This window comes from Poecilia mexicana, unplaced genomic scaffold, assembly GCF_051168715.1.
Source record: "Poecilia mexicana isolate PSO_F unplaced genomic scaffold, ASM5116871v1 scaffold_18, whole genome shotgun sequence".
In the NCBI taxonomy this organism is placed as follows: Eukaryota; Metazoa; Chordata; class Actinopteri; order Cyprinodontiformes; family Poeciliidae; genus Poecilia; species Poecilia mexicana.
Genome location: NW_028263387.1, coordinates 15,420,003 through 15,443,602, shown reverse-complemented (window position 1 = coordinate 15,443,602; position 23,600 = coordinate 15,420,003).

The following is a 23,600-nucleotide window of genomic DNA, read 5'->3' as shown; positions in this document are numbered from 1 at the left end:
AGCAGCAACTGCTGCCAAAAGTGAGGAATTTTAACCAATCTTTTTTTTGAAGACTATTAAAACTTACACGTTGGAACTTTTAAGAGCATCAACAATGTGTTAATAGTAACTCTGTAGGATTTTTATTGGACTCTTGGGTGGATTTACTGGATTAATGCTACTAATGCAATTCTTTCACTAATTACAGCAAGTTTGAAACTTCATTGTGACACGATCACGTTTCATCGTGTTTGAGTGTCAGTAAGATGCTACTTCTTTTAAAATGCTGTGTTCTCTTTGTACCGGACGTTATGGAATCTACATCATCCAAAAAATTCTTCAGCCCTCGGGTTCTTAGACAGTTTTGTCAGATAACTGCATTCTGCATTTATGAAGGTGTACCGGTTAGTTTTTAACAATAGTAGTTTGGTTTGGATAGATTTTTGTTCCTGCAGAAAAACAATTAGACCATCGCTTAAAAGCTGAATTTTGTACACAGTCTGATTGTATTTGTTTGAAAATAAATCTAATGTGATAACATAAAACACGGGGCTGCACAGCGGTGCAGACGGTAGTGCTGTTGCCCCACAGCAAGAAGATCCTGGGGTCTTTTCCGCATGGAGTTTACATATTCTCCCTGTGCACACGTAGGAGGGTACTTTGGCTTCCTTCCCTTGTCCCAAGACAAGGATGGACCAGGCTGTTAAGGTTTCAGCGTGTCTGTGTGTGCACATGGTTGTTTTTGTCCTGTGCAATGCCCTCTGACCTGACAAAGGCATTCCCCACCTCTCACCCACTGGCCGCTGGCAGCGGCCACCAACAGACCCTGCAGAGATGTGTTGGTTAAGACAATGGATGGATCGACACGAAACATTGAAATGTGACTTCTATCTTCCTCTCTGTACTGCGAAGCCTCAAATCGCAATAACAAAATGAAATTCTGGCGCTGCTTCCACTTGAAGCTGCTCGGCGTTGTTGAATCCAAAATAAATAAATAAATCAAGTTCCTCATAATGTAAGTAAATTTGAACAACAAAACAAAACAAAACAAAAAAAAACAGTTTAACTTGCAGTAAAAAAAACAAACAAAAAAAAACAAAGCTATATCAGGATTATGATTGTAGTTCCACACTGAGCCACTTCGAGACTTCATGTTTTTTTGTTTTTTTCTTGAAGCAGCACTATAATGGGGACTTCATCTCTTTGCTTTTGGGGCTGTTCTATAAAAAGGTGCCAGTGTCTGAGGTCCCTGTGGTACCTATTACGGCAGCCTAGTAGTCATTAATCACAGGCGAGTAAGCATTTCAACGCAGTGTCCGCCTAGAGTTTCCAATAGTCATTCATTAACAGTTCCCACTGCCATCTCTTTTCTTAGCATCTGCCCCCTCCTTCTCAACACTCCCACCTGGACCCTACGGAGTTGGTCGTTTTCTTGCTGACATACCCGCTTTTCTTTTTGCCTGCGTTATGTATAAACTGTACAAGTAGGTGTACTGGGAGATGTCTCAAGACGACCTTTGCAGAACTTCTTCGTTTTTGTTTTTCCTTATTAAATGACACGTTTACACCGATGTGTTTCGTCGCCGTGAACGTCGCAGCTTTTTATAGCATTTATCTTTTATCAAAACTGCGCAGATATGCAGGAGATACTGTGTCTCGCAAAAGAGTGCATGCATGCCCCCTTTCACATTTTGTCATGTTACAACCACAAACTTATGAGTATTTTATTGTTTGCTTTATTGTCAAGAAAGTCCAACTCAAAATTGTTTAATTGTAAATAACAAAAAATATATATATAAACCACTATAGTTCCTCTCTATTCTAACCACCCATAAAAACAAAATCAAATGCAAACCACCTGCGTCAAACACTAAAAAAGTCTGCGAGGCGAATATGAACAGTTCTCAATTAAGAAGCATGTTCAGACTGAGCAGTTCCACCGAATGTTTGCTAACTGCTGCTGTTGCTAGTCTGATGGAGTCTCACTGAAGGGATCCTCAGTGAGGCTGCAGGTTTGTGAAAAAAGACCAAGCTTTGTAGGAGCAAACACTCAGGCTCTAGCAGAGATTCAAGGATTTCTCAGTCCATTATAACTTGAAGTAAAGTTAAAAAAGAAAAAGTTGATTTTACATAATACACCCCTTTGAGCAATTTTCAATAGAGGACACTGAAAATGTGTTGAAAACGCTGAATAAAAGTCCAGCCAAAATTGTTTCTGAGAATCTGTGGCGAGATTCAAAAAAAATGTTGCTCACAGAATTCAGTGTTTGAGTTTGAACTAGTTTGCAAAAAAGTATATATATATATATATATATATATATATATATATATATATATATATATATATATATATATATATATATACACACACACACACACACACACACACCCCCACACACACACACACACATGTTTGTGTTGCTATCTTTGTGGGGACTTTCCATTGACTTCCATTCATTTCTACAGCCTAAACCTTACCTTTACCCTTTTCCTAACCCTAACCATCACATACCTAACCCTAACCAAAACTCAATTCATACCTTAGCCCTAACTCTGACACCTGACCCAAAAACAGGGTTTCCCCTTGTGGGGACCAGGCTCCGGTCCCCACGAGGAGCGATTGGTCCCCACAACGTAGTATATGTCAGGAAAATCGTCCCCACAAGGTATTACACACACACACCCCCACACACACACACACACACACACACACACACACACACACACACACACACACACACACACACACACACACAAGTATGAAAAAATCCTATGCTTGTAGATATCCAAATTTAGCTGGTAGAGCGACATACCACAAAAGATTAGGTGAGATCATTCCACATTCCCCTTAATAAACTAATTGAAAAATACATAATTAAAGCATAAAGGTTTTGTCACTCTGAGTAACTGAGTGGTGCAAGGCCAAAAATCAAAAGGCATGCAGTTAACTGTATTCATTTTTCTCTCATACAGGAGTGGTAATTACGATTGGTACGACAAAGAGTAAAAATGACCATGATTCATGTTTTCCTTTACAGTAATATATCTGCATCAATTCAAATGTGATTAAAACTGAATAAGCAATGATTCTCACAAGTCCATTAAATCTGTGACGATTGTGTAAATGTATATGCGCACTTATGAGAGGAAGGTCAACTATAGAAGTGATATGTCAGGGACAGAGTGGGAGAAAGGCCCTGGAGAGCTAGCAGGACGGATCTTGTCAACATGAGGTACAGACACGGGATAAGCTGTCTCACCAAACGCACCAATCAAAAAAAAAAAAAAAAAAAAAAAAGAAACGCAGCAAGCATCAGCGGACAACAGAATGTCCAGAGGGCTGATCCTAGCTGCCCCATGGGGGAATAAAAGAGAACGTAGTCAGAGCAGCTCCAAGCAGACATCGAGGCCGAAGACAATGTTGGCCTGTGTGTGAGATTCAACCCCAGAAATTGAAGGTGTTCAAGGACTTTCAGTCAAAAGTGCAGATAAAGTCTGAGCTGCAGCTCCAATTCCATCCAAGAATATTTTCAAGCCCTTCATTTCCAGAATATCTGCTCTGACTGTGGCATGAAAAGCCTGGTCCATCCTCCAAAAGCCTGCACTTAGAGCTGGGGGAAAATAAGTTTGGTTATCTGGACTTATTTTTCTTATTTGAATATTCTACGGTACTGATTGAAGTCAAACGCGTTCCAGTTAAAGAACCACACAATGATGTGTCACTGTAGTCTGACGTTTTTGTAATAATAGTCTTAGTAACAAAGTTCTCCTTTTAGTTATGTGCTTCTTTTTGTTTGGCCCATCCTATCACATGAAATTCTAATGACATGGTTTTGGTTTGTAGTTTTGACAAATGTGAAACAAGTTCAAAGACCGTCCCGACTTTTGTAATAAACTGCAGCACAAAACGGCCAAGCTGTTACAAAAGCACCAGGAAGAAAAGAACAAGCCTGTTTTTGACCAGTTAACTTCCTTATTTCAGAACAAGGACAAAGCAATGCTTCTTCCCATCCACTAAAACATTTGTGTTCATTTTGTGTGCTATTCCATCACATGTGGGAAAATAATCTATCAAATGCCATGAAATAGAGTGGCCAGTAGGGAAATTATACCCATTATTAATGGTCTCCTAGATCTCCCAAAGGGCTTTCCATTATAATTATCGACTTTTCCCCCCTTCTTGTCCCGAGCGTTGTTTTAAATCAGAGCAAGGTCAGCTTCTGGTCAAAGAAAAATAAATAAAAAACAAATCTTGGGAAAAAAAAAAAAAAAAAGAAGGATGTCCTGCTTCCTCAGATACCTCACCATCAGGAATGTTTGGTTACATCAAGCATATTGTAGCAACTATTTCCAATTACAATTGAGGTTCAAACTTTGTCTTCTGTTACTTAACATTTTTACAAATTAAGACTTCATTGAAATGATCTCATCTTGACCAGGGAAGCCTAAGAAGATAAAACAAATTCATAAATCTCTTGCCAAAAAAACTAAAATGAAAAAGAAGCTGGGCTGCAGCAAAACGTTAGGGACAAATAGCCAAGAGGCCAGCTGCTGTTGATTCAAAACAGAGGATTTTAAAATGGCACAAAAGAAGTTTGCGATCTTAATTCCACAAACTACTGAATTGTTCTGACTTTATTATACACTTTTATTTGGGACTCACACTCCCCTCAGACATCAAAGGGACGGGAATCTGCTTCCCTCAAATTTAGTTTCAGGCCTGTTGACATCCCAGAGTTGTGCTTTAGGGTACCTCCTCCTCACACAGCAACAACAGGGGAACACAAGGCATTAGGATGCTAGTCTAGTCTACCAGAGTCTTGAACTGTTGAACTAGCAGGTAACATCGCATTCACTGACTTCTTTTGAGCCTTCATCCTGGAACATTTCACATTGTTTAAGCTGCTTTTTTTTTAAGGTTGAATTGTTAAACTTAACAGAGTGTACCCCACCTCTCCAATGACCGTCGCACCCCGAGTCTTGCCACATATTCTTAATTTATTTTTGGTCTTGTGGTGAACTCTGAGCAGCATTCTGACCTGCTGAATGTTTATTTTTTTCATTCATTTTCTCACCCACCATTTCACCTTTTTTTTAAAAACTATCAGTCACCTATAGAGCTGATTAGTAGATAAGCCTGGAAATCCCACCTCCTCAGACCACATCATGTTGTGTACAAAAGGACATAAAGCTCTGCAGAGGTCTAAACAAGATGACTGGTAATATTTTGGTGTCTGCTCCCGAGATAAGTCTGAATCATTAAGTGGCAGAAAAGAGAGAATAAGACGCCGCAGCTTCAGGTGCTCGTGATCGAAAGGGGAAAATGGCACAGATAGCTGGAATCAGCTAGCGCACAGTGACCTGAACATAAAGCCCTTGAACAAACGGCGACATTTCTTATGAAGCAGGCCTCCAGTGAATACAAATTCCACTGCATTTCTGTTGTGACAGAATCAATTTCTCCCATTAAAACGGCCTCGTTCCCAGTAAAGCTACACTTAACATTCACACATGCTCTCCCAAATTAACATTATTATCAAAATAGAAGGAGAAAAGAAAAACTCAAACTCTTTAAGATTGTTTGAACTTTCAAGCTTCTACGTGGAGAGATCTAAAATAAATACCCTCGTGGGAACATGGAGAATGGCAGAGCCATTAGTCATATCATGTAAGAAAATGAATAGGCCAAAGTCTACCATAATGTGCTGCATGAGTAATGCAGGGTCTTGGCTGCTGGTACGTTTCAGAACAGAAGCTAGCGGTGCTTGCCAATTCCACGATAAATATCAGATATTTTGGCAGCACACTTTAGAAAGTGAGCTTCGTGATGGAGAGGAAATTGCCATCGGCCTGCTGCACTGCTAGAGACGTAGCGGGAACAGCTGGTGGCCTTTTCCAAGATAATCCAGCTCTTGATATTTCTGGGATTTCTTGCTGGTGGTAAAAGTCTGTGCCATCCGTAGTTCTCCTCTCTTCAATTTGGGCAGATAGCTTCATTTTATGCAGAAAGTTTACTTATTTAAAACGTGCATGCACACGACATTCCAACACATGTAAGAATAGGGTCAAAGACTGCAGCATTTTTTGTGCCAAGTGCACAATGTATCTCAACCGATGTACCGTTACGGTCCATGATAACGATGCCGCTGTTTGAAACGTCACCCTGCTGCGTCGTGTAGGCCACTCCATCTGGGAGGAATCTGAAGCCTACTGACTGAAGTTGCACTAAGGAAAACGGACTGTTTAGTCAGGGGTAAAAAAAAATGTGAGAGGATGTATTCTGTCTTTCTCTTTTTAGTATTTTGAAGTGAATGTGTTTCCAGCCCCTTTGGAAGGCTCCCAAAGAAGTTTGATGACTGAAGACATGATCTCTTTGTGTGTGTTATACAGGGAAAGCTTTTTTTTATTATTATTATTTATTTTTTTACCCCCAACTGTTGTTTTTTTTGTTTTTTTAGGAAAAAAGTGTCAAAAAAGTGTTTCAATCTCTGCTGCGAATTTGATAAAAGTACTAGTATGAAAGGTGCACGCACTTGTTTTGCGATCATTCGGGTCTGCGTGAGAATTTCACATCAGTTATGCTTCTCAGGAAAAAAACAACTTCCATTTTTCTGCTTGGAAGTGTGAATGTGCAAAATGTCGGCAACGCTCAACACAAGCAGATGGATTCCTCAGCTGAATACTGCTGTTATTAAATTATATCAGCTCAGTGAGTTGCGAGGTGCGTGGCCTAATTACAATTCTTTTGAAAAATATTGCCGTTGTTCTCAGCTCATGCAAAATGGAAGATGGTGTTGGGAATAAATTTGTTCCCCGAACTCTAAAGGCATTGGAATACAAAAAGCATGTCAGCAAAACTTTGAAACTTTGGAATTCATGAGACTCCAGTGCACGTATAGAGTCAATTGTCTAATGAAGCTAACACCTCTGATTTGAAATGCAATCACCGCTGATTCTGTCTTATGTTAAACGTGATTGTTTCATATATTTCCCAGAGAGGTTGCTCTTAAAAAGCAGGTTGTTTTACACCTTCAACAAGCAGAACGAGTCCCTTTGAATCTATCCTTAAACCCTTCCTTTTTGATTAAGTTTATAGGTCTGGTGGCTAAAGTTATTCTTGCACATGCGTCTTTCCTGTTTGGGTCGCTGATTGAGCTGTTGCTGCCATTTTTGTTTTAAGTCCTTTTCTTTCTTACACAAGTACACGTGGCTCAGGGATGCAGTGTTTAGCTGTTTTTCATACAATGACCCACTGACACAACAATTTTTGTCATTTATTTAGAGGTATTCTGGGTAAAGTGCTTTAATGTTTAATGTCTTGTGCTTCTTAGAAAAGTTTTTATCAACTGGGATTGAAAGATTTCCCAAACTTGACTACATTGTATCGTAATTCAGATTTAATCAGATTTGAATCAGACTATAAAATTGCATCTAAGTGAGCTGGATTTATTTATTTTAATCAATTAATTTGTGTATCTTTTGATATGACTTTAACCCGTTTGTCTTGTGAGATTATATTTGTCGTTCTGTATCAAGTAACTGAACTGAAACGGAATGAACGCTAGCTACATCTCTATGTGTTGCTAATGCTCTTGACCCTCACGCTCCACAAGCTGAGAACCTCATCAGATATGGTCTCTATCCCTGATGGTTTTCTACATCAGCACCGAGGAAGTGTGCAGCAATTTGTACGTCCTCTATCTTTGCACGAAAAGCTCCAAAACCCCGTTTTCTCGGTAAAGATAAGGCCGGGATAATATGTTTCTCTTGTCAGTTCCTGGAATTACCTGATTTTCTCTTGCTCTTTCTTTCTTTCCTCCCCAACTGTAGTTCTGGATTTTCTGGATGGAATTTGGTATCTCTGACTGTAATTAATAGCCCGTGGTGAGATGTCCTTTATCAACCTGGCTGGCTCTTATCTGGATGTTTGGCATGATGACGCCGTAAGACTACTTTCATGTAGACAACAGACCACAGATTATAAACTACAAGGTCTCAAAGACATTAAAAGAGGGACATATTTACAGCAGCTTTCATAAACACATGACGTTTAGGAGAAGAATAGAAATATATATGTCTCACTGTAGGGAGATTCAAGTGTAACAGCAGCATTGGGGTATGCATCTTCACACAAAGACCAAAACGTCTTCTAAACACATAATAATAATAATAATAATAATAATAATAATAATAATAATAATAATAATAATCTATAGAGTATGAAAAATATTATAACACAAATTCTGTGCTGTTATCAGAGCTACAATAGGATAATAGCGTAGGATAACTTTTAAATATAAATTACATAATGTGCATGTGCATCCGTGCATTATGTATGATTCTCAAATAACCAGAATATTAAGCTACCAGACTGAGTGGTGGAGATGAGCATGTGTTTTATGGTCTTGTGATCACATTTCAACGACTGAAGCATGAAATCAAATTGGGATGTAAATAAGAGCAGACCCAGGTGGATTCACTTAGTTTGGAAGTAACACTCCTGGCCAGCACAAGTGATCCGTGCAGAAGGACGCTCGTTTTTAAACCACAAGATTTTCACCAGGAATGTAGATTTTCCCTCAAATGGGAAATGTTTTATGCAACATAATAATTTGTCTTTTATTAAATGAAAGTTATTTAGCTTTCATTTAATTTCAAACATGACCACACATATTCAGTGACTTTCTCTCAAAACTAGTTATAGGCACCAGTTCCTTTTATTTCGCAAAATAAAGCAAGCGTATTGGAAGAAAGAGTGACTTACACCCTGCTCCTGATGTAGAAAATACACACACACACACACACACACCCCCACACACACACACACACACACACACAAAAAGTCTATACACTTCCTGGAAAAAAACTTACAGTAATTTATTACAAAATCTATATTCACAAAATCGCATTGCTGTTGGAATTTAATGATCTAATTAAAGGGTCAATAATTCTCTTAATGGTCACAACCGCTATGTATATGTTGATGAATAATTAAAAGGAGAAATAATATAAACACGAGTTGATTTTTCCTGGGAAGGAATGCTCAGATTACCATTATGTGATCCAATATTTAACTTAATCAAATGTCACTCTCTCTTTGAAATGTAAGGTCAAGATTTCTACACATAATTTGAAGTCTGAATAACCCAACTGAAAGTGTGAGGGAAATTTTGAAGGAATGTAGAGATATGAACTCAAACAGAAGAAAGCCTTTGAGATCCAGTAGGTTCCGATGCCAAAAACCAGCCTCAGATTATGCATGGCTGTTTACTTTCTCTGCACCATCCTGGGTTTCTGCTCATGTAAGTTGTAGGCCTTCTCTTCTTCTTCTTCTGGAGTGTCAGTCTTGGCTTCAAAAGCTACTTTGTCTGCCCAGGGAGGTCACTCTGAGGTTTGGGGGGTGTTTTTTTCTTTGATACTGTGTCTGGACGTCTTGACGGTTCGTCTCTTTAAATAGCAATCTTGCACAATAGGTTTTGGCTTCTGCACTGAGGCAAAAAATAAAAAGAAAAGAAAAGGCTTGGTGAAAGATTTGGCAGGACAAAAAGTTGAGGTGACAGTTCAAGCACATAGTGGAAAGGTGATAGAAAACCATTTATAACTGCGATAACCAAATATTGCATTACGTTCGTGTTGTGAAATGCACTTATCCTTGACTTTATTAAGTAAGTCACAGTTGTTTGTGAGAAAAGGGGAAAGGAATTATCCGGGAGGTGGAGTGAAGTTTTCTATTAGCCACAGCGGCCATATTGGATTTTGACATCTGGGTGAGTTAGGAACATTCTACTTTCGCCGCTCAGAATATCCAACTTCAGTGGACTTCTCTTTAAATTTTCAACCTTTGAGAACTCATATTTACACTGCATCTACAAAACAATTAATCAGGGCAAATTATTTTTTTTTATTTTATGACATAATAAAACCTACAGATGGAAACCCCTGTCATTCCGAAATGTCTTTCAGTATGACATGTCAGATTGCTTCCAGTGTGTTTTCCTTCGATGTTGTCATTGTGACTCAGTGCCTCACGCTTCACTTTCTGAAGCTTGTTTCTCCACCGCTCTCACCTCTTCAATTGTCTCTTCTTTTTAATGAACTCTTCTCCATCTCATTTTTCTCGTGTTTAGTTGTAATTTTTAATATATATATATATTTTTTATTTCCCATTTTTCTCTGTATAAATTTTAATGTCCTGCGTAGAGTGTTTTCTTTTCCGAATTATATTTTTTGTCAATAAATCTGGAAAATAAAATGCATCTCCAAGATAAGCCTAGATATTGTTTCCTGACAAACAGAATGCTCTGCAACACAATTCCCCTCTTTTTTTTTTGGCTTTACCCAGTGCAGTTCAAGTTGATTTTAAGTTTGCCAAGTCTTTGCAAACTATTGCATCAATGAAGTTCCAATTATTTCATGATGCATTATTTACAAATAAACGTGCAGTTACTCTATGCAAAAAACACAGAATAAAAAAAAGGACATCTTTAACAACAGTTAAACCTCAGGTAACAATTAGCACACATTGTTGCCGTCGCATTAGAGAAACACACCCTGGAATCTGTCAGAGCGGCTTTCTAATGACTGCTCTCCCTGCCGCGTTTGATGAGTAACTTGTCACTCCGCCATCAGCTGCACAGTCTCAGTTGAAAACGTCACGATGCAGAAAACAGACAGGGAAGTCAAACTGCTTTTTCTTCCCGAGCCACGGATCCATTTCCTTGAAAATCTCCCAAGGTTTGGTACAGTAGCAAACTTCGCCAAAGTTCTGCGCCAAATGAGGGGGCACCAGGAGGCAGAAGAGTCGTTGCATCAGGGACCAATTTACATCATGACACCAAGAAGATGGAGCCTCGAAGGCGTTACATCTGGAGGTGACTCGCACGGGAACAGTCCAAAATTGTGTGCACATATATTTGGATATTATCGAGTTCATTCTGAAAGCTTGGAAATCTTAGCAACATGCATGTCACCTGAACCAAAAACAGCTGCAACGGTGTGAACTATTTATTAAGATAAGAACGTTATTGAAAACAAACCCGGTGATGAAATGGAGTGATTTGCCAAAAAAAAAAAAAAAAGTCACATCCCTTAAAACAATTGGACTTAGATCTAGACTTTGACTATGCCGTTTTTATAGACAATAAATAAATAAATATTTTGATCCAAATCATTCCATTTTAACTCCTGTTGCTGGAAGGTGAACATCCACTTAAGCAGGACTATATAGGCATTTGGGTGTCCTATGAACAAATGCATCGTGGAGCTCCCCCAACCTCCATCGTTCCTGAGGAAGATTTATTAGGAGGAGCTTATTGAAACCAAAAATCCTCAAAGTCTGCAGAATGTCTTCAAATCAAGTTACATAAGCAGTTCATATATGAAGCGAGGCAAATGTAAAAAGCTGGCATTTCTCATGTGTTTGTTGAGTTTGTATGTGTCATTTGTTCAAAGCGGAGGGGGAGGGGCTAAGAAAAGTATCGTCTTTGTTAGATGCAGTTCTTAATATTCTTATCACCTCTATTATTCATAAACCTTTTAGTGAGAAAGCTACTTGTTTTTCTTACCCTTTTTATGTCACCCCCTAGGCTGCTGACACTCATAGCATTTGCCCACTGCTTATGCCATGGAATAAACCCGGGGCTAAATACAAAAGCAAGCCTCACTTAGATTTTATTTATATGTATTTAAATTTTTTTATATATATAATTTTCAATAAACTTCAGAATTTTGCTTGCCTCACACAAATAACACTAATAAATTGCAGTAAAGTTTGTGGAAAAAAATGATTTTTAATACTTTGGCAAATCGCTGTATCTTGTACTAATCCCACTTAAATTAAATTGTGATTTTTCTATTGTAAAAAAATCTCATTTGCATGCCACTGGTTCGCCCTGTCGTTACGGAATAAGTCCGCATAATTAAGGTGCGCTCAAATAAAAAAGAAAACGCTGACACAATGATACCTCGTTTCAGCAAATCAAGCCTCGTTTTGAGCCTCCAACACTTTGTTCTTGATTCAACAGCCGATTTAACATTCGACCCAGTTTCTGCGAGGCTCTCTACTGGGACGCAACCCAGAAGTGTCATACAGAAGAACCAGAATAATAAGGCCCTCCACTCTAGAAATAAAGCCAACAATATCATGTTTATGCTTCTGAGATTAATTCACAAGGACGTTACATTTATCATTTTTTGGTTAGAGCCGTTTTTTTTTTTTAAGAAGCATACACAAATCAGCTTTCATATGTGCAGTCAATGAGAAGGAGAAAAAAAAAATGGCCAGCACAGTTTGATGCAGTACACACACACACATATCCTTCTCAAGGCTAGCTAAGCACATCCTGCCCCTTGGATGTTAGCTTGGTATGGAAATGACAGCCAACAATTTCATGCGACCCTTAGGACCGTAATTAGTATTATAATATAATGTAATTAGTCTTTGCATGCAGTGTAATGGCACAAGGCTTGGAATATCAATAGTTAATGTGCAAACTGGATCACAAACAACCTGATTAAATATTCTAACTTACTTTCAAAGAGCAAGCAGCAGTCTGCCTGCAGGTCTCACAGGGAATTCAGTGTTTTTACTCAACTTAGTGGAGTACATATTGTCTCGGAGGTGAACTACGACGAGCAGAAGCACCACTGGTGTAATTATCGGAGTTGCGATATTGACCCTGGGGTCTTCAGTGTGTGTTTAACTTGTAAGGGACCAGGAAAACTGAATGCAGAGGAGACACATTCATATTCTGGTGGAAAAGCCCAAGTAACGTGCGTAAGTTTCGGCTGAACTCACAGTGCCAGGAGAATGTTTTCAGACGGGTCCTTAGTCCTTTATTTTTTCATTTAAGGAAAAAATTATGATGTTAGCAATAATTTTTCCTAATTTTGCTTTTTCGCTCAATTTTACCAGATGAGGAAATATGCGTGGCGCGTTCTGCCCTATACTAGGCGTTTCTTTTTACGAAGCTCCACTGTGTTGAGATACTTTTGATATTCACACAAAAGGTGCATGGTTGTGATGTCATCTCTCGTTTACTTTACGTCTTGCTTCTGAGACGTGGTCAGATTTTTACGTTTTTCTTTTATTGATAATTCTGCATGTTTTCTGTGGACGGGATTTCTTTGCGCTTTGGCCTTCGGATGCTCCAGCAACTGCCTGTGACGCTTGTAAAGTCACCGCTTACCGCACTCCATCCTCATGTACATTCTGGACATGTTTGCAGATTAAACTGTTTTAGTATATTGTTTACTGGGGTTCAATCTCGCCAAATTATCACCACAGATTCTCGATAGGCGAGTTCATTAGTGATTGTTGCAACCAGCAAGTTTAACCGACATTCAGAGCAAAAAAAGAAAGCCTAAGTTGTTTGAGAAATCAAGCCAGTTCTGATGTTCATTGTGACTTTTTTTTTTATTTTAAATTACTTTTATTAATCTTTTTTGGATGGTCGAGCATTAAAGGTTTTTCTTTTTTCCTTGTGGTCAAGATTAAAGAAGGAAACTCTTTGATATCGAGTTAAAGAAAAGCAATCAATCTAAAAAGAAACCCTAGACTAAAGCAATCAGTACAAATTAAGCGGTATGTTTGAGGCTTCATGCATGACTCCAAACAAACTTCTGTGTTTATCTAGGGCAACTCGCTGAAAAATCACACCCCCTTAGTGGTTGTTTTGCGTATCTTTGAGAGAGCGTTTGTGCTCTCCAATCATGTTCCTTCCATCCACTCTCCTAAGTGTTACAGCCGTAATTAGCCTAGATTAACGAGGAGGCCACTTGAAACTAAAACATGTGAATAATAAAGGTGTTGTTATACAAACACTGTTTCATCTTCTATTTCAAGCATACATGCTGTAGAGTAATAAAGCATCTTATCATATTAATTAAGGTCACAGTGGTTGCTTGCGTTTGTGAACATCGGTGCGCGTGGGGGCGGACGGGGGGAGGGGGAAATGCTTTATTCTGCTTTGTTTTCTCACACAAGAAGCTCAAAGGCGAAACATCAGAAGTATATGAAGCATCAGTCAACTAAATCTACCTCACACTCACTTCGCTTAAGGTGCATTTGCTCCCATATCTGACCATGAGGCGTTGCTCCTTTATTTCTCTTTGACTGGCAGTCAGAATGAATTAAGAGTTCACTCATTTCTCCCTGTCTCAGCACTTTCACATAATTAAACCCTTGGGACAGCCCATGGGAGATTTCAAGTCTACAGAGGGACTGCAATGGTTAAAGAGAGTAAATGTGTGCGGTTCTGAAATAATCGCACTGCAAACGTTGACCTATCCTTACCTAGGAAGCTCCTTTTTAAACATTATGCGTGTAAAATCCACACATTTAATGCACACAGTCGTGTGTAAATGGAATGCATACCTATTACTTTTTTTTTTAATTGATCAATAATAAATAAAACTAATTAGAGTTATAAGAATGGTCTCAGAAGTTGTTCTATTGAGCTATTTAAATTTTCTCTTTGTACTGTTTTGTTTTATGTACCTCATAAACATCTCTAAACACATAAATAAATGAACATTTTAAGTGTTTTCTTTTGGCTTATGTAGAACATTGCCAGCGCTGCGGCTAGAATGAAGAGTTAGACAAAGTAGGATGAATGAGTCACCTTAAAAGTTTCATGCAGAAAATGTTATTGACTCGTTTACTGTCTCTCAGTTGGTCAGTAAATGGGAAATTACTACTGAAAATCAACAGCTTTACTATTTAAAAGGGATTTCCCTGATGGATAAAGGAGGGACGAGGTATAGCAAAGGTCATCAGAGTAAAGGGATCCGTATACTGGGCACCCACTCTACAGCCACACGGCACCTGGTCCAAAAAATGCTGTACTAGCACTGGTGCTTCTTTTCTGCACCAGTAAGTGGCAATAACATTAGCATTAACTGAGGAACTCTAAAGAAAATCTTAAGAATGGCTAAATATCTGAAGCATTCAATAAGACATAAATGACCTTTCACATATCTAAAAAAAAACAACAAAAAAATCATAAAGCTACCCCGTAAACGCTCAATTGCCGTTGCATTGTAATTAATGGATGAAACCAAGAACAAGCAAAACAAAGGACATGAAACACTTCTGCTTTTTTGCAGATGAAAACATAACCATCAGTGCCCTCTGAGTGGCTTACATCTGAGTCTGAGGCTTTAGGTCCTAACCTGAAAAGGATGGATTGCATCTTCAAAATGAAGGACAGTCTTTGCGTTAAACTGGAGAGTTGAACTACCTTGCAGACTTTTTCATAACTGATGGAGTAGGAGACGGATTGAAATATTGCGGCCTCGTCTGCAGTAATGCTGGTGCTTCCTGTGCCAATGTACAAAAGGTAAATGACCTGTACTTGTTCAGGGCTTTGTCTCGTCCAGAGGACTCCAAAGTGCTTTCCACTACCTTCAATCATTGGCCCATTCACCCACACATTCACACGCCAACAGCCACAGCTGCCCTGGGGCAAAAAACAACGACTGGGACAAATGGAGTGGGGCTTCGAACCAGTAACCCACCAGTTACAGGATGAACTCCTAAAACTGTTGACGGCTGTTCAGGAGGATTGTCCTGTATCCAGTGGTTTGCCAGTTTGAACTCCCACCCTAATCAGTTTTGCCCTATTTGAACAGGTACTTACTTATAAAGATCAGATATTTGAGCTTGCCATCTTCTTGAACTAGTCTGCCCATTCTTCTCTGTCCTCTGACGTTGACAAGGCATTTTCTTGCTACCTAACGGATATTTTCTTCTTTTTTTTTAACCATTTTCTCAGTTTTGAAACTATTCTCTGCAACTCAAAAAAAAAAGGTTAAAATCCCAGTACATCAGCAGCTTCTGTAATACTCAGATAAGCCCATCTGGCACCAACAAACATGCTACATTCAGCGTCTCTTAAATCCCCTCGTCTTTTCCCATTGTGATACTTTTTAACTTTAGCTAGTTTTTTTCAGCACGTTGATTCCTAAACGTGGCAAGTATAAATTAGAGGGATCACTAGTGGCGGAATGTGGGCTTTAAAGTCCTTCTTTTTAAAATTTTTAAGGCTATTTCACTTTTTGTTGTTGTTGAAATGTCTTGAAGTGAGATATTTCAATCTGCTTTAAAAAAATAAAAATAAAAATAAACAAACGGGGAAAAAAAAACCCGCTGCTCTGCGCCATGCTAAATTTAGCACAGCAGGATCAAAGGTAAATTTCGCATTAAACAGTTATGCTGATCTGTGATTTCAGAGCAACAAACAGAAAGCACTCTGAGACCAGTGAGAAGTGGAGGAGGGGGTTGGGGGGAAAAGTGAAACAAACTTTCCATCAGAATCCAGGCCAATGCTTTACCCCTTTGCCAACTGCTGTGCCAGTGCAGCTCTATGATTAGGTCTTTGTTTGAACCAAGACGAAGCCCACACACAAATACTTCACTCTTAATTGGGATGTCTCAGGGATGAGAGCGAGTAGGAAGACGATGGGGGAGGGCAGTGAAGTCTGATCTCCATCATAGGAGATGAATATCTTCAAGCCCTTGTTTTTATGCTGGATATCAAGTTCAGTTTGGCTCTTATCTTGTGACTTCGTCCAGCATGTGATACTTTCCAGAGTGGTGTGTCCTGGGAGAATAAGTAGATCCTCTCGAGGAGCTGCTGACGGCTGACTAGCAGGGATTAACAAAGGCGCTCTGTGTGTCTGGCTGCACAGGTTCTAGTCGCCTTGGCAATTCACCACCAGGCTTGTTTGATCTTTCAGTCCTGGGAATAGTTATATTTCCCAGTGGGGGGGGCTTGGTGAGCCGATAGGGATAGAAGAATTCAAGAGGCTAAGAATGTATTTGTGATGGGCTATATGACTGGTGTTAAGTTTGATGTGAACTGTGGAATGACTTTGAAATGCTAAATTCTTGTCATCCCTGTACCAGTTATGTCATGATCCGTGTTTCTGTGCATTTTTCTGTGTTCAGTTTCCTTCCTGTGAGTCTCTGTCTCCGCGTCTTCCCCGTTGATTGCCCCGTTGTGTCTCATTTCTTGATAACCCTCCCTGTGTATTTAAGTCCACCTGTTGTCTTTGTCTCTTGTCGGATCGTAGTCTACGTCTTACGTCTAGCTCTCCAGTCGCACTGTTTAAAGTCCTGGTTAGCCTTAGCTCCTGTATTCAGTCTTCTTGTTAGTTGCTACCAGTTATGAGCTGTGTGCTGTTGTTGCTGCCTGACTGGACTGTTTTTGGGCTGCACTCATAATTAAATTCATCCCCATCATCCTCACCACCTCTCAACCACCTCACATGACAAGTTCTTTATGGGTCTTATCTTAGAAAATGTGAATACACTGTCGAACAATAAAGTATTATAAGTCACATGGACTAAATCTCATTTCCTTTTTGAAGTCGCACATAGTTGCAGTTAAAATTTTCTCCAAATAAGAAATTCCTTCAAAAAACTGAATCTGTCATCAGATGTCACCAGTTTCTTGTATGAAAGTGGCTGTTGCATGTTACCCGAATTGGATATATACTGTGGGTGTGGCTCTCTCCTCAAAATGATGTAGGTGCCAGGCATTCTGCAACTACATTTTTGATTCACAGCTGAAGTGCAGATCTAGTGTCTACTCCCCTTTATGGTATGGGAGTGAGGCACCAGTTGTTGCGGTGAAACTAATCTTCCATAATGTCATTCAGAGAGTTATTTTGAGTCATTTTTCCCCTGACAAGTCTTTGAGGGGTAAACTCAAGTAAAACTTTAGGCCTCAAATTATTGAAATGAACTTTTTTTTTTCCCAACAAACACATGGCATCTAGCCAAGACCTATCCTTACTGCACTGCGGTGAGGTTAGAATTTGAATCATGTATGGCCTTATTAAACTTACAAACATTTCAAAATGAAAACTAGCTTGATGGAAAATTTAAATATGCATTTGAGTTTAAAACGATAACAAAGACCAGCACCTGGCAAGGCAGAATTTCCGAATGAATCAAACAAAGTGCTTCCAAGTTGCATATTAAATTTAAACATAATGAGCAACTTATAGTGCAGAGAGTGAATGAGAGAGAATACCTAGTTATTAAATGAACAGGCTGGGAAAGGGAGCTTTAGTTTTGAAAAGCATGAAGTGTCTTTAACGACGCAGTAACGATGCTAGAAGAAAGTTAATGTGGTTAGTGGACATCCTCAGCTAATAAATCAAGCTAATCTTTTCATGGTAAAAGATTTGACCACTGGTATAGCATAACCAGATCAAATGATTGGTTTATTACCATGCAGGCCTCTGGGGAATTTCAAGAGGAGGCAACGTGATGCCTTGATGCCTCCTCAGCATGCTTGATGCGTCTTTGAGCAAGTTCACTCTAGCAAATTAGAGGCAAGACCGTAATCCCTAATCAGACAGAAATAACTGAATGATCTCCATATGTCAGACTACAAGATTAGATTATAGAAACATGCTGTGAATTGCTGCTGGTTAAAATGGTTACCAAACACCAGAAAAAAAGATGAGCCAGATCTAGTCAGTCATGGAACTGTCAGTTCTCCTCCAGTTCTCTAAAGCCTTACTATGGCTTGTTTCTTCCGGTGCAGCCAAAATTTTTAAAATAATTTGTTTCCTTGGGCCCTGGAAACAAACTTTATCAGCACCCCACTCAGATTCCTTCGATGTCCCACCTCCTCTTGATTAAGGGTAGCTGCAGACAAAAAAAACACACAAAAAAAACACACCAAACACTGTTATCTGACAGGGATCAGGGGAGAAAAATAACCCTTGCAGTTAATGTTCCTCTCCTCCCGTTTTCCCGATGTCTTCCTCAGCCTGCAGTGGGAGAGGACAAGCGTCTGGGGAGGACATAAGTGTGGTGATGAGGACAGATTTGTCAAGATGGTGGATGATAAACAGAACCCTCCACGCGGGTGGAGAGTTTAAGTGATACCGCCGACCCTCTTGGGCGGCTTTTCTCACATTTGTGACGAATGAGACTCATGTACGTCTTTCAGGCCATTTCACTCGGTTTACACAGGACACGTGTTGCACTAGATCATGACTATCTGCCTGCTGCACCCTGTGCCTTTGTGAAACCAAACTGGTGAAACGGAGTGAGTCTGAAAAGCAAGAAACGTTATTGTTCGCAAGTCTTTTTTCGGTAAAAGGGTGAGATGAGGTAAATGACACAAGAGGGATGCAGTGCGATTTCACAGATCTTAGAATAAACCAGACTGTTGCCTCACTGCGTTTGCAAGTAGACTTGTGTTTGATTCCTGCTAATTAAGTGCGGAGGGGTGGATTTCATGCTTTATGTCTCTACATAACATCTATCCTTATTTTGTTTCCTCCTCTTTCCAATCCAGTTTGTTTGTAGCAAAGTTAAGACACATAAAATTATAATTATGCTCATCATGAAACAATTCTTCAGCAGACTGATGGTTTCTGTCTTTCCACTGAGCAATCTGTATATGAAATTGCTTAGACGTTCATGTTTTTCAGCGTTAGCTTTGATTAAAAATCAACACCGAGATTAATAAATACTTAAACTAAAAGGGGAAAATTGACAAGAGCTAAACACCGATACAATCAAAAGGTACATTTATTATTAATCATCCAATCTCTTCTTAATGATTAAGCATTAGAAACATAAACAAATACAGAGATTTAAATATATTACACCACTTCTACTTTATGTGCTCATCAATTGAGGAGAATTTTTCAGGACAACATCTTAATATATGGAGGGACTTTTGCCCTGTTATTAAATTAACACAGTTCTACTTCTGCATATTGGCCAGTTGTTTCAATAGCATGTGAAAACGCACTATGGCAAAATGACGCATTGCCTTCCTTACTTAGCATTTCAGACTGTAACATTCTCAGTTTAATGATCCACTTTGGATTTTTTTTTTTTTAAGCTCCATCACAAAATTCTCTCACGCCAGGTAAACAACGTAAATGGCAGCAAAGATGCAACAGCAAACAATTATGACAACAACAGTAATAACGGCACTGATATCACACTATGCTATTTGCACTACTAAAGGAAACTAAAAATTACACTGGTGAATTAACCTGCTACCTGATTAATTCAGCTAATCATTATCTGACCTCTTGGGGACTTTTGCTGAACCTTGAAGCTTAAATCCCTGAACATCACCCGACTCTCAAATATGAATCCTCTGCTTTTTCACATTTAGACCCACATAACATGTTTTTTTTTTACAATTTGTCTTCATTAAGATGGAGCAAAAGAGAGTTTGCTTTAACTGAATCTAAAGCCTTTTTGAAGAAAACAAGAAAACAGGCCTCCTGTGGATGAAAGGTCAACTGCGAGGTGCGCGTGTGTGTGTCTGCACTAGAGTTTCATCATTGACATTAAATAATTACAAGATAAAGATCCTTTCATTTACTCTCGTGATCACTCTAGTAATTTCGCTGCTTTTGAATTTTCAAGAGTCAGAAATGTGTCCGACCAAATTTGAAACGCACCAAAACAATTTAATTATAAACAAGTGCTATTGTGGACACTGAAGCACTTGGTGCATTAAAAAGACATTTAGACAATTGCTTACACAACTCAGACTCGCATAATAAAGAATGAATGAACTATTCGCCAGGGTGATGCACATTAGGCCATGTTTAACAATCTATGAGGCAAGCTCTCGACAGCCACTTGGTCGGGTGATAGATTTCAAAGCGGGATGAGACATCAATCACTGTCCCATGGTGATTGGTTGTTTGCGTGTGCGGCGACGGCCTTCCATATCAGCCGGGCGAAGGCTGGCTGATTGCTCTCCCTCTGCCTCCCTGCGTTCATTGCAGCTACCTGACACCACGCCAAACACCCAGTGCAGAACATAGAAATGCTTATTTAAACTTGGCTGGACCAAATCTCCAAATCTGCAATATCATCTGGGTGTCCTGAAGCTGAATTGGTTCTTTTGGCTGGTTTGAATGTTGGCTCTCTGGCTGTTTTTGTCCATTTAAACTGATGTGGCTGAAATGGTGAGTGATTGACAAGCGGCTAAGATGTCTCCCGCTTGCTTATCAAAAAGTTAACGCATAAATAAAAGGAAAAGGCTTTGTTGCGCATCTGATATAAAACTTGTAGAATGAAGGTTGGGGAGCAAAAAATATATAAAAAAATCCCCCTGAAAGAACATATTGCATTGTTTGAAGCAGACTTTTCATGATCAAGGTCTCTAAAAACAATTTCTTTGTAATATATGTTTCTCCAGAAACCTCTAAGATAGCTTTTTGTTTGCTATGCATACTGTTTGATGATTTGTAAAAAAAAAACAAAACAAAGAAAAGAAAAGAGAAATTTAAATATTGCTGCTTGAAAAAGATTTTGATTCTTGTATTATTCCTCTTTTTTATCAGAGAGCAGCCTTCTGGTCTGAATTACTCCCAAAATAAAGCACAGAGCAATCACATATGTTCAAAAGACACCTAATTAGTACATGGAGTTCACCTGGGTCTAAATTAATCTCAGTATAAATACAAATGTTCTGTGAAGGTCTCGGAGGTTCACTAGAAAATGTTAAGGAGCAAACAGCATCATCAAGAACAAGGAACACACGGCAGAAAAGGTCAAGGAGAAAGTTGCAGAGTTAGGTTATGAAACAATATGCCTAGCTTCCTAACATCTTACAGAGCACTGCTCAGTCAGTCTATCCATAATGGTGGGAGCATAATGCTGCAGGGCCGCCTTTCTTTGGAAGAGATGCACAAGCTGCTCAGAGTGGACGGGCCTAAATACAGGGCAATACGGTGAAGGATTTTTTATTTTTTTTTGTCTTGGAGCTAATCTAAAATATTCAAAAGAAAATGCAGCTTGAGAAGCCGAAATAGCTAGTTGCAATACTACTTGGCACGCTATTGGCTGGCATTTGCAAAGCAACCACTCCGGGAGCAACATTCCTTGCTCTTGCAGCAATTGGTTGTACCACCAAAAGCAAGACATGGCAGTTTCCACTGTGCATAAAAATGCACAATGAGGTATATTCGGTGTTTGAACTGTTAGGCAGATATATGGATTTCAGAAGCGTTCTCAAGTATTTGCACAACCACATGGGCATAGTTGAATACTGGGAGTCCACCGTATTGTTTGAAAACATCTAGGAGTTTGCTGGACATTGGAGACTGAGATGGAACTTTATGTTTCAGCAAGAAAATTACTATTTAAAGTGCAAAAGCTACAATTGAATGGCTTTGATCAAATGTTATTCTTTTCTTTGAAAATGGTTTAAGGTCCAACTAAAAAGGCACAAGAACAAAAGTATATAAAAAAAATTCTCCATTTAATTTCCTAGAATTATTAACAAAAAGCTTTTAAAAAGCAAATTTCACGACTAGAGGAAAATGTACCCAAAAGAAAATATCAACTAAGGCAAATCTAACTCAGGATAACAAACCAAAACCTGACCTCACACAATGAACACACAGGGCAATTTATACACAAAGGCTAGCCTACATGAACGAGGAGGGACGGGTGAGGAGTCAAAGACAAGCAATGCCTAAACATAAACAACTAATTTGAACCTGATGATTTGCTCCACTCCCTGGTTTTGTCTTACAATCAGTGCTTTCCCTCAGCCACTCGTTTTTAAAGTCAGCAAAACAAAAATAATGAGTGATCCAAATATACATAAGAAAAAGTGAAATTATAAATGTATTGTGTGAAAACATTTAAATAAATGCTAACGCTGGAGGAACCTCCACATGGTGCAACAAAAATATTCAGGGGGCTCGATCTAAAAAGCACACCACACTTCTCAGATTTTTATTTACAAATTTTAAAACGTTGGATTGCGCTACTTTCTGTTGACTTAACTCATAAAATCCATACAAAATATACAAGTGTGTGGCTGTGATATGAGAAAAATGTGTAACATTTAAGGAGTAGTAATTATTTTGAGAGTCACTGTCAAATAGAAACCCTGAACAAAACAACAGATTCAGCTTCTTTACTAAATTAGAAAATAAAAATCTTGAAAAATGACTGTACTGTTTTAATTATTCTGTATTCATTACCAAACATGCAGGTGTCAAATTACTTCTGTTCAGAAGAAGCAACCATTACGTGGTTTGTTAAATGACAGCTGTGGGACGCCCTTATTTGACTCTCCCAATTAAAGTTCCCCCAAAAGACAGCTTGCAAAAGCACCATTTTAGCTCCACATTTCCATGTTCCTTACAGAAGCAGAAGCTGGGAAGCCCGAAATTACCGTAAACATGCCGAGTCAGCTTTTACTGGTCACTTCCACAAACCCGACAAGCCACCGTTTCTTAGAAAGCCTGATGAATTCTTAGCGACAGTTTCAGAAACATGCGTCATTAAATGTCAGACTTCAATACACATCTAATGCATTATGAACCATGAAGTGGTTTTAAAAGCTCTCCAAGAAACGACTACTTGTAAAATACAGTCGCAAATACTGAGAAAACTTACTTTTGTTATGGCTGTAACGGTTGCCAAGTGGCAAGCTGGCCTTCTGTGGCCTAAGACACCTCATATATTTGGGAATATTGCATAAAAATGTCTGCTGCAGCAACAGAATAAATTGAAAATCTCTAAACAGCATCTCAAATATGTAAAGTCATTATTTTAAAATATCAGATCTGTGCAATGAAAACAAAGTTAATCCATGCTTAAACAA